This window comes from Cebus imitator, unplaced genomic scaffold, assembly GCF_001604975.1.
Source record: "Cebus imitator isolate Cc_AM_T3 unplaced genomic scaffold, Cebus_imitator-1.0 Scaffold163, whole genome shotgun sequence".
NCBI classification, from domain to species: domain Eukaryota; kingdom Metazoa; phylum Chordata; class Mammalia; order Primates; family Cebidae; genus Cebus; species Cebus imitator.
The window spans coordinates 2708299-2720260 of record NW_016107478.1 but is presented as its reverse complement, the minus strand read 5'-3'; the positions used below and the strand labels follow the sequence as shown (position 1 = coordinate 2720260).

At 40.3% G+C, this 11962-nt stretch overlaps 1 protein-coding gene across 10 annotated transcripts in view; it reads left to right on the top strand.

Moving 5' to 3' along the window:
• The window catches only part of DAB1 (DAB adaptor protein 1), a 902516-nt gene that overhangs the window by 448295 nt on the left and 442259 nt on the right, over positions 1 to 11962 (top strand). For 6 of the 10 annotated variants that reach the window (XM_037744067.1, XM_037744066.1, XM_017543998.1 and 3 more), the window contains exon 1: positions 11033 to 11194. The exons of 2 other annotated variants lie outside the window; for them this stretch is intronic. The gene's annotated coding sequence lies outside the window, so the exon portion shown is untranslated. Of the gene's footprint in view, positions 1 to 10713; positions 10950 to 11032; positions 11195 to 11962 lie in introns of those variants that run through there. 2 more of the 10 variants (XM_037744061.1, XM_017543997.2) reach the window with 2 other exon arrangements.

Sequence of the window (11962 nt, the reverse complement as noted above, 5' to 3'; positions counted from 1 at the left end):
AACGTACACTTAATATACAGTACATAATATTTAATGCTGATAATAAATGACTATTTCTGGCCTATATATTTATTATACTCTGATCATTATTTTAAAGTGTATTCTTTCTACTTAGATAAAAAAAAAAATTACCTTTAAAACAGACTTAGGCAGGCCCTTGAAGAGGCATTCCTGAAGAAGGCCTTGTTATCATAGGGGCTGACAACTCCATGCATGTTATTGCATGAAGACCTTCCAGAGGGACAAGATATGGAGTCAGAAGACGGTAATAAGGATGTTCCCAGACCATGTGTAGGCCTAGGCTCATGTGTGTGTTTGTGTCTTTGCTTTTAACAAGCAAATTTTAAAATTAAAATTAAATAAATAAATAAAATTTTAAAATGGAAAAATGCTTATAGACTAAAAAGAGAAGGAACATGTTTGTACAGCTGTACAATGCATTTGTGTTGTAAGCTAAATGTTGTTACAAGAGCCAAAAAGTTAAAAAATATTCAAAAGTTTGTAAAGTAAAAAAGTTATTACAGAAAGCTAAATTAATGTTATTTAAGAAGTCAAATTTTGGCTGGACGTGATGGCTCATACCTGTAATCACAACACTTTGTAAGGCGGAGGCAGGGATCACCTGAAGCCAGGAGTTCAAGACCAGCCTGCCCAATGTGGCAAAATCCCATCTCTACTAAAAATACAAAAATTAACTGGCTGTGGTGGCACATGCCTGTAGTCTCAGCTACTCTGGAGGCTGAGATGAGAGAATTGCTTGAATCTGGGAGGCGGAAGCTGCAGTGAGTTGAGATCATGCCTCTATACTTCAGCCTGGGTGACAGAGTGAGACTCTGTTTCAAAAACAACAACAACAACAAAAGAGTTCAAGTTTAAAAAATAAATTTAATGTAGCCTGCATGTAAAGTGTTTATAAAGTCTACACTAGTGCACGGTAATGTCGTAGGCCTTCACTTTCACTCACCACTAACTCACTGACTCATCCAAAGGATTTCCAGTCCTACAAGCTCCATTCACACTAAGTGCTCTATATGGGTAGAGTGTATTTTATCTTTCATACTGTTCCTTTACTCTAGCTTTTGTATGTTTAGATACATAAAAACTTACCATTATGCTACAATTGCCTACAGTAATCAGTACAGTAACATGCTGTACAGGTTTGTAGCCTAGAATCAATAAGCTATAGCATATAGCCTAGGCATGTAGTAGGCTGTACCATCTGGATTTGTGTAAGTACTCTCTATGATGTTCACACAACGATAAAACTGCCTAATGATGTGTTTCTTAGAATATATCCCTGTTGTTAAATGGTACAAAACTGTACTTGCCTATATAACCAACACCACATTAAAGATATGTTTATTCCATAATCCCAGAAATTTCCTTCTACCCCTTTCCAGGCAACCTACCTCCACTGAGGCAACTGGTATTCTAACTTTCATAATGTAGATTTATGTGGCCTGTTCTTGAGTCTCATGTAGATGGAATCACAATAATATCCTCTTTGGGGTCTGACTTGTCTCTTTTCACTCAACATGTTTTGAAGATTTGTCCATATTGCTGCATATGTCAGTAGTATAATTTGTTTCTTAATAATATTCCACTGTATGAATATGGTACAATTTTTGTATCCATTGTGCTGTGCATAGACATTTGGATTGTTTCCAGTTTTAACCTATTATGAATAAAGCTTTTATACATTTGCTAGTATATGTGTGTACATATGTTTTATTTCTCTTGCGTAAATACCTAGAAGTGGAATACCTACATGTATTTATAAGTAGGTGGTTGTTTAACTTTACAAGAAAGTGCCAGGTAATTTTCCAAAAGGTGATACCACTTTACAGTTGTATTAGCATTGTATAAAAAGCTCCACATCCTCATCAATTATTTAATGTTTTCAAATGCTTAAATTTTAGCCATCTTAGTGAGTGTGGTGTCTTATTACAGTTCTCTCTGCATACTCCTCTGGATCAGTGATATTGAGCATCTTTTCATGTACTTATTTATAGTTTTTTTTGTGGGTTTTTTTGGTGAATTGTCTGTTAAAGTTTTCTGTTCATTAAAATTATGTTGTCTTTTCACTATTAATTGGAAGAACTTCTTTATTTTTTTTGGATTTGAGTTCTTTGTCAGATATATGTATTGTAAATATTTTCTCCAAGTTTGTGATTTATCATTGAGTTTTCTTAATGTTTTCTTCGATCATCAAGCATTCTAAATTGTGATAAAGTCCAATTTATCATTTTCTTATGTTCAGTGATTTTTGTTTCCTCTCCAAGAAACCTGTGCCTACGTCCAAATCATGAAGACACTCCCTAAGGTTCTCCTCTAGAACTTTCACCATTTTAGCTTTCATATTTTATTCATATATAATATGTGGAAGAACTTGAGGCTGATTTTTTCCCATATGTTTATCCAGTTGTTTCAGTACCATATTTTAAATACTTTCCTCAATGAACTGCATTGTCACCTTTGGAAAAAAAATTTCAAGTGACTGCATATGCATTGATCTATTTCTGTATTCTCTATTTTCTCTCATTTGCCGATTTATCTGTTTTTAATGCCAATACCATATGGTCTTGGTTACTGTAGCTTTCTAGTAAGTTTTGAAATCAGGTAGGATAAACTTTCTAACTTTGCTCTTCTTTCCCAGGATTGTTTTGGCTATTCTAAGTCTCTTTGCATTATCATATACATTTTCAAATTTACTTGTCAGATTCTTCAAAAAGTGTGCTAGAAATTTTATTGGGATTGTGCTGAATGTATACTTCAGTTTGGGGACAAGTGACATCTAATCAATAATAAGTTTTTCAAACCATGAACATCATATGTCTCTCCATTTATTTGGATCTTTTAAAATTGTTTTCATCAAAGTTTTGTAAATTTTGGAGAAGAAAGCTTGCACAACTTTTGTTCAATCTATTTCTGTGCTGTTATAAGTGATATTTTAAGTTTTCATTTTTCAACTGTCTGAACAGCTGTTTAACTTTTGGTAAATAATTTAAGCTGTCTGAGTTTATTTCTAACTTATAAAGTGAGAGTTCATCCTTTTCTTAGAACAAAGGCAAGTATAGATATAAATACTTTCTAGAGTGCTTTACATATTAAATTGAATGATGTATAGGAAGTACATGCTATCTGGTATATTAAGCAGAATTTTTTTGGTTGAAAGTGAAAAAGAAATCCAACAACTCGAATTACCTTAAATAACAGAGGGGACATATTTGCTCATATAACAGAAAAATATGGAAAACAAAGGAAGTTGGCTTCTGACATGGCTAAACCAAAATCCTGCAACAATGTTCTCATAAATTTCAATTTTCACCCCTCTTAGTCATATTCTTGGTTACCTTAATTTTCCAAAGACTTTTTTCATGGAATGGGTTTCTGTAGCTATAGGCTTAACAACTTTCCAATTTCTAGTCCAGTAACAAAGAGCAAGCATTTTTTTAACAGTTGCTCTATCTTTTGATACACAGTTTACCCATCTGGCCATCTCTAAATTCTGGTCAAGAAATGTGTTGCACCGACTCACCTGTCCAACTCTGGAGCTGGTTCAGGTCTATTAAAATTAAAAGGAAAAAAAAATACCAAGTGAAGGAATGGTTTCCCAGTGAAATCGAGGTGTTGTTTTAGAAGAAGGAGAATTGGCCCCAGAGAGGCAGGCAAAACATATCTGTCATACTTTTAATCTTTAACATAGAGGCTACAAAATATGTGGCAGCTACATTGTATACTATGCTGATTCTTCTCTGCTTCTGATACTCTATAAGCATTGGAAATTCAGCCATTTTTTATAGCTTACTCCTATTTTCAAGCACTAATATCACCTTCAACTCCACTTTATGAGTGAAAAAAATTGGGGGTTTGTATTGAAACATGAGTCCTTTGACCATCACTTCAGCTCTCCACTTTTGTTTCTACTGTGCATTTAGCTAAAGAGAGCAGATTGGTGGCATAAATACGATTGCCTGTGTTGCTGCTGTCCTCTACCTGCTCCTTGGAAAAATGAACGGAGTGCTATTTATAGCTGTTGTAAACCAGAGTCAAGTTTAGTAATGCTGCCACACAGCCTTTTGCTGGAATCGAGCAAGGCTGATATCATAAAAGAAGAGATGTTCTATTTTGATGAAGCCGCATAGAAATATTTTTTCATTGCTTTTTTGACCTCAGAAGAGAAACAGCTATCAGACAATTTACTTATGTCCAGGCCAAGAAAAGTATTTGAAATGTAGTTAAAACAAGGTTTGCAAAATATATATATATATATATATATATATTTGCTGTGTGTGTGTGTATGTGTGTGTGTGTGTGTGTGTGTGTGTAAGTGGATCATTTTGTTTTCACTCTAAATTTAAAAATTCTGATCATGGCAGATAAGACCCTTTGTAATTTGTTCATGTGTGCATCTATAAACTATAGCCACCCTCAGAGGGGAGTCTCTTTTTTGCCTTTTTACATTCTATCTTTTTTCTTTTTCTTTTTTTTTCTTTTTTGGCTTGAAATACCTTTTCTTGCTTCACCTGATTACCCAGTTATCTTTCAGGTGACATCACTTCCTTCATGAACTCCTCTTGACATGCTACCATGGGTTAAATTCCCCATTTGCTGCTCCCTTAGCATCCTGTACTTGGCATTGTCACAGCATTCATCTTAATGTAATATGATTATGTGTTTCCTTCACTTGGCTATGAGTTGTTTCAGGACAAGTTTCTGTTTGTTGGTTGGTTCTTTCTCTTCCAATGCCTAACATTGTGCCTGCCATAGAGTAAGCAATCAGTAAAGATATTTTTAAAATAAGGATAGACCTTTCTTATTAAAATATAGAATCTGAGTATAAACATGAACTTGAATGAAAGGGAGAATGAAAGAAGTACATACCTTTGAAATCATGTGCATTCTATGTTAGTTTACTATGGGCATATTATATCTCTATTAAGCTTGGTAGGAGCATTCCTACTGAACCTTATTAAAAATTGTGTTGAGAGCTTTATTTATATAGAAACATTCCCAAATGCCTGACATGTGCAAGCACTACAAACTATTTAATGAATTGTGGCTGTGTAATAACTTGTGTTGGAAAAACTCCATTCCACTTACAATATCATCATAAAGAATAACATAATTAGAAGTAAATTTAACTATGGATGTGAAAGATCTGCACATTTAAAATTAAAATGTTGATGAAAGAAATTAAAGAAGTATGACATGGTGACAAATGAATGGAAAGATATCCCGTGCTCATGAACTAGAATAACATTGTTAAAGTATCCATACTATCCAAAGCAATTGATAGATTCAATACAATCCCTATAAAATGCTAATGACATTTTTCACAGAAACAGAAAAAAAAATTCCTAAAATTTATATGGAACCACAAAAGACCCTGAATAGCTAAAGCAGTCTTAAGAGATAATTACAAACCAGAGGCATCATGGTACCTGGCTTCAAAGTATATTATAAACAATAGTAATTAAAATAATATGATGCTGGAATGAAAATTGACACATAGAAAAATAAAACAGAGTAGAGGGCCCAGGAATAAATTCACCTGTATACCGTCAACTAATCTTTGATAAAGTCATCAAGCATACATAAAGGAGAAAGCATAGTCTTTTTGATAAATGGTGTTGGGAAAACTGCATGTCCACATGCGAATGAAACTGAATACTTATTTATTTATTTATTTATTTATTTTGAGATGGAGTTTCGCTCTTGTTACCCAGGCTGGAGTGCAATGGCACGATCTCGGCTCACCACAACCTCTGCCTCCTGGGTTCAGGCAATTCTCCTGCCTCAGCCTCCTGAGTAGCTGGGATTACAGGCACGCGCCATCATGCCCAGCTAATTTTTTGTAGTTTTTTAGTAGAGACGGGGTTTCACCATGTTGACCAGGATGGTCTCGATCTCTTGACCTCGTGATCCACCCGCCTCGGCCTCCCAAAGTGCTGGGATTACAGGATTGAGCCACCGCGCCCGGCCGAAACTGAATACTTACACTTTATAAGAAAATCAACTCAAAATGTTTTAAAGACAGATGTAATACCTGAAATAATAAAAAATCCTAAAAGAAAACACAGAGGAATAGCTCCTTGGCATTGGTCTCCACAATGATTTTTTGGATATGACACCAAAAGCACAGGCAACAAAAGCGAAAGTATACAGGTGGGACTACATCAAACTAAAAACTTCTTCATAGCAAAGGAAACAATAAAAAAAAATGAAAAGGCAATCTATAGAATGGGAGAAAATATTTGCAAGCCATGTATCTGATAAGGGGTTAATACCCAAAATATATAAGGAACTCATTACAACTCAGTGGTAGAAAACAACCTTATTTTTAAAATGGGCAAATGACCCAAATAGACTTTTATTTTTATTTTTTTTTAGGAAGGCATATAAATGGCCAGCAGGAATGTAAAAAGGTGCTCAATATCATGAATCATCATCAATATCATGAATCATCACCTCACACTTCTAGCACTTTGGAAGGTGAGAAAGGAGGATCACATGAAGCCAAAAGTTCAAAACCAGCCTGAAAAACATAGCGAGACCTTGTCCTTACAAAAATTTTTTAAAAATTAGCCAGGCATGGTGGTACTCTTCTGCAGTCCGAAGATACTTGGGAGGCTGAAGCAGAAGGGTCCCTTGAACCCAGGACTTTGAGGCTGCAGTGAGCAATGATGTTACCACTACACTACAGAATGGGTGACAGAGTGAGACCTTGTCTCGAATATATTGTATATATACGTATACGTGTAAAACACAAATGTAAGAAGTGTTGGTGCAGATGAAGAGATAAGGGAACCTTTGTACGCTGTTGGTAGGATTGTAAATTGGTATAGCCATCATGAAACACAGTATGGAAGTTCTCTCAAAAACTAAAAATAGAACTACCATATGTTCCAGCAATCCCACTTCTGGGTATATATCTGAAGGAATTTAAATTAGTATCTCAAGGAGATATCTGCACTACCATGTTCATTGCAGCATTATTCACAATAGCCAACATACAGAATCGCCCTAATGACTGTCAACAGATGCATGAATAAAGAAAATGTGGTATATATGTCTACAATGAAATATTATTCAGTCTTAAAATAGAAGGAAATCCTACCATTGGTGACAACATGAATGAACCTAGGGGACATTTTGCTAAGTGAAATAAGCCAGACATAGAAAGTCAAATACTGCATGGTCTCATTTGCATGTGGAATCTAAAGCAATCACACTCATCAAAAACAGAATAGAATCGTGGGTGCCTGGGACTAGAGAGTGGAGAAAATGGGGGTATTTTGGTTAAAGAGTAAAAACCTTCAGTTATAAGATGAGTAAGTTCTGGAGATCTAATGTATAGCATGGTGACTATTGTTAATAATCATGCACTATGTACTTGAAATTTTCTAAAAGAGTAGATCTTAATTGTTCTCATCACATGTACAAAATTAGTAACTATGTGAAGGTATGGAAATGTTAATTAGCTTGACTGTGCTAATTATATTAATGTATACCTACATCAAAACATCATCTTGTACACCTTAATATATACAATATCCAGGCATTACTTGTCGATTATACCTCAATAGAGCTACAGAAAAGGAAAAAAGCCCATAGTTTACAGCATAAAATTTTATTACACTTTAGCCAATGAGTGTTATAGTTGAAACAATTATAGGAATAAATAGAAGTAAATAAAATACCATACACAAAATGAGCTTCTTTGTGTTCCTTTCTTTGGAGAAGCAGTAATTGCTAGTAGGACTTAGATTTCTGACATTTGATTTTTATTTCCCTCATAGGTCAGTTTCAAACAGCACTTACATAGGCTGCTCCTTTGCATATCCTGAAAATCATGTACATAGTTATAAATTATATAAAGTTCAATAAAACTCCATTTTCCCCATATGCAGGCTGCCCATGTCTTTTATTCGGTTGACTCCACGATCCTCAAAGGTAGAATCTGTTTCTGATTTATCACCATTACTCCCAGCGCCTACCACTGTGCCTAATATGCAGAATGGACTGCATAAATTCCTGTCAAATTAAAATGAACTATTTTAGAATTATTCTGGAAAGATAATCAGTGTTTATGGGTGACTCATTTATTCAGTGCCAGGCACGTCCAATATATTATCTCATTTAAGGCCTTCTGTGATTTCAAGAAGCAAGTGTTATCCATCACCATTGCAGAGTTGAGAATTTTGATGTACACAGAGGTAACTTGCCAAAGGTGAATCAAACCCATTAAACTCCAAACTCCATACTCCATCCAGTACAATAAGGGTGCCTTCTCCAATGGACTGTTGTGAAGGCTAAATAATTAATATATGGAAAGTATTATAACTGTGTCTGGAACATAATAAACAATATATACATCTTTGCTGTTCTTAGTTTACTGTTTCTCAGGGTAGATGATAAAGAAATGTTCACTGAGATTTTTATTCTTATGCCACAAATAATACAAATGACATTGTTATTTTAAAAGGAACAAAAGAAAAAAAACTAATTCTTAGGTGACCTGTTTCATGACATGTTTAATATCATAACTTAAAATGTTCCTTTAATATTTGGTTTAGTTTAACTGGAAAGATCATTGGTGAGTAGGCTGTATGCAGTTGGCATCTACATGCTATGCCTGGATTTAAGAAAAGCTTTGCTTGTTACCCCTGTCGAATTTCAGGGGAATTTGTCCAGTTTCCACGGTGGACTTCATTCAACACTGAGCCCAGATAGAGTCTTGTATTTCTATTACTCGGCCAATTCAGTGTCATGAATTCCCTTCAAAGTCTATAACCAAAATGTCAATTGAAAGCCAAACAAAGTGAAAGGCAGGTGAAGGCGGCCGGTTTTATAAGTAGAGTCTTAAGATGCATATAGATGGTTTGCATTTTCCAAGGCTATCATCAAAGCATTGAGAAACTTTAACGTTTCTGGTAGTCAATGAGAATTTAGACCTGTGCTCCACCTGAAGTGCCTAACAGTTTTCTACCCTCAGGTGGATAGAAAACTATTATGCACTTCAGGTGGATTCAGCTCACTGAATACTGCATGGTCACCTGAAGTGCATTCAGCTGACTGAATCCACAGGTGAGTTGAATCACAGCTGAATCCACTTAAGGTGGATTCAGCTCAGCGAATCCAGCTCAGTGAATCCACCTGAAGTATATACGTTTTCTACCCTCCCTCAGCCCTGTTTCGACCACATCTTCTCAAATTTGTGCCTGTTTTCTTGGTATTGAGTTTAGACTCCTGAAGTGTGTCTTTATAAATGAAGAAACTAAACTTAATCTTAATTGAGTTGCCTGGTAAGCCTGAACTTCCTACACAGTGTAGAAGCACATCTGGTGTCAACTGTCCCCGCTTTCTAGAACTTTGCAAAACTTTGAAAGACTTGGGATCGTTTCCCTGCTCCCCACCCTTAGGTTATCTGGTCATACTTAGTAGATAGAAACTGAGTAGTATCAGGGATATGACCTCCCTCCCACCTTTTTGAGAGTTTCATCTGATCAACTCTTCTTGTGTGATTGCATCCTCACAAATTTTTCTCGTCTCTATGTAAATTGCTATCTTTTCAGGTGGTGCATGACAGCCTCCGTTTGCTCAGACCTCCATTTGTATGGAAGCTGTTATTATGGAATCAGTTTAATGGGTCGTGAATTTTGTGGAGAAAGGGAGGGTCTCTTGATGACTTTGTATGTACCAGTCCTGGACCTACTGGCTCCACAAGGAGTGCATTAGGCTAAATATTTTTAGTCCATTGACTCTGGAGGTAACAAGCCTAAATGCTTCATTAAATTTTCATGGGTGAGTGACAGAAGCTACGAGGATAAAAGAAAAAACCCCAAAACAGAAAAGCACAAATCCATGACATTAGCTTTATTATTACACAGCTGGACGACAGGAGTGTGGCCCCCAAAAGAATAACGGTAAACTTTTTAAGGAAGGGTTGCCTGCCTCTTGATTTCCTTTTCTGCACCCGGGTCCAGCAGGGTAGCTTGTGTGCAGTGAGAATCTGCATATTATGCACTTGATTTGATTCACCCGGCTACTTGCTCCTCCTGCATTCAGGCCTCTGGAGACAGGTACGCCACACAACAGGCATTTCCTGGAGCTCAATCCAGTCTCAGGGTGGAAGAATTTTCAGATTGGCCCAGTATTTTCCGCGATTTGGTGTTGCTAGGACCTTTGTAAGGTAGGACCTTAAGCAACTCACTGTACTCGCTGGAGCCGACTCCTGCACAGAGGATTGCCTACTCCCGGGCATTCTAAGAAACGAGTAGGGGAGTTAACCGCTGTATGCATACTCTCAGGAGCACGGGTCTCTTGCTAGGACTGGTGGAAACGTGACACATGCAAGCCTTCTCCCGCCCCACTTGCCCAACTTTGCCTGGGAAGCCTCAATCAGGACAGCACCGGCGGCTGAGAGCGAGCGCCCCCTCCTGCCAAGGGGCATGGGGGCAACATGCCCTCGCAGAGACTCTCCGCGTGGTTTCTTTCGCCCATATTGACACTCCATATATTTGGGTATGCGTATGTTTCGAGGCTTGGATAAAAGGGTAGACCCTAGAGAAAAATGAGGGAGGCCAGGCGGAGCAGCGGCCGATGACGGTGACGGGGGAGAAAACACTGGATACTTTGTGACAACCCCCCCTCCCTTACCCCCTTCACGCCGGCGCAGCTGGGGCGGGGACCCCTTGCTCTCGGCTGGGCTCTCCCCATTCCACGCCGGGATGGAGAGAGAGCGCAGGGGCTCCAGAGGCGCGACTGCAAGCCGCGGCGCCCCCGCTCGCTCGCTCACTAGTTCTTCCACCTCCTCGTAGCCACCGCGACTCGGCTAAGCTCTCGGAGCGCGCTCCGGCTGCGCACAGAGCGCCTGGAGGGAGCGGAAGCCGCTAGGCCGGGGCGAGGGGCGCGCGACTAGGCGGCGGCGGCCCGGGAGCTAGCAGGTGAGTGGCGCCGCGGGGGCCAGCAGGGCGGGGGCCGCGGGAGGAGGCGGGTCCGTGCGGGGGGCGGTCTCCTCCCCCTGCTCTGACGCGGGGCCCGTGGCTCCCGCGGAGGATGGACCCAGCTCGGCGCTCGCCCGGGCTTCCCCGGGCTGCAGAGCGCGCCTGAGTGCCGCCGCCCGCCGGGCATGGAGAGCCGCTTCCTGGGCGGCTGCGGCAGCGGAGGAGGATGCTCTGGGCGAGGCGAGGTGAGGCGAGGCGGGGGCGCGCGGCAACCCTGGAGTTCAGCGCGTCAGGTGCCCCGCGAGGACACGGCGCCGGGGAGCCAGGAGGAGGCTTCGCTGGGGCCCCAGGCGCGGAGGAGGGCTCCTGGGACGCGCCACTAGGCAGTTTGTCTAGGGGTGCTGCGAGGATGGCGAATGCAGCAGTTTTTCGCCCTCTCCCTCCACTTGCTGGGAGGAAAGGGGCGACTTCTTTTTCTCTCTCCTGTCCCCCACCCCCGCACCCCTGTCTCCCTACTTCTGACCACGCGCGATCCTGTCTCCAGACTTGTCCATTCCAGACACTCGTCTCTCTCCAGGACTCCCCCCCTCCCCCGTTCCCTCTTTCCTCCTGCGGTCCTGGCTCTATTCATCCCCGAACCTGCCTTCTCCTGCTGTCCTGTGCTCCCGAAACTCCCTCCCTGCTTTGCTGGTGGCCAGACCCTTTTCCTCACTTGGCCGAACCCCGTTCTCACTTCCCCACTCTTCGGTAGCGCTGCCGTTCTGCTTCGACCTCTCTATCCCAGTAATCCCAGCCCTTTCGCGGGCACCGTGAGAACTGGATCGCGCGTTCCTCGGCCCCCAGCCTTCCTTCGGATCCTCGGTGGACTCTGTTCTCTGCCGCCAGTCTGCCTCCATCCACTCCCCAGTACCCGCTCCCCCCACACCCACCTAGTCCCCTCCAGCCCGCCCCTCTTCCTTCTCCATGCTCCAGACTCGACGCTCTGACTTGGATACAGAGCTCAGTTTTTTTTT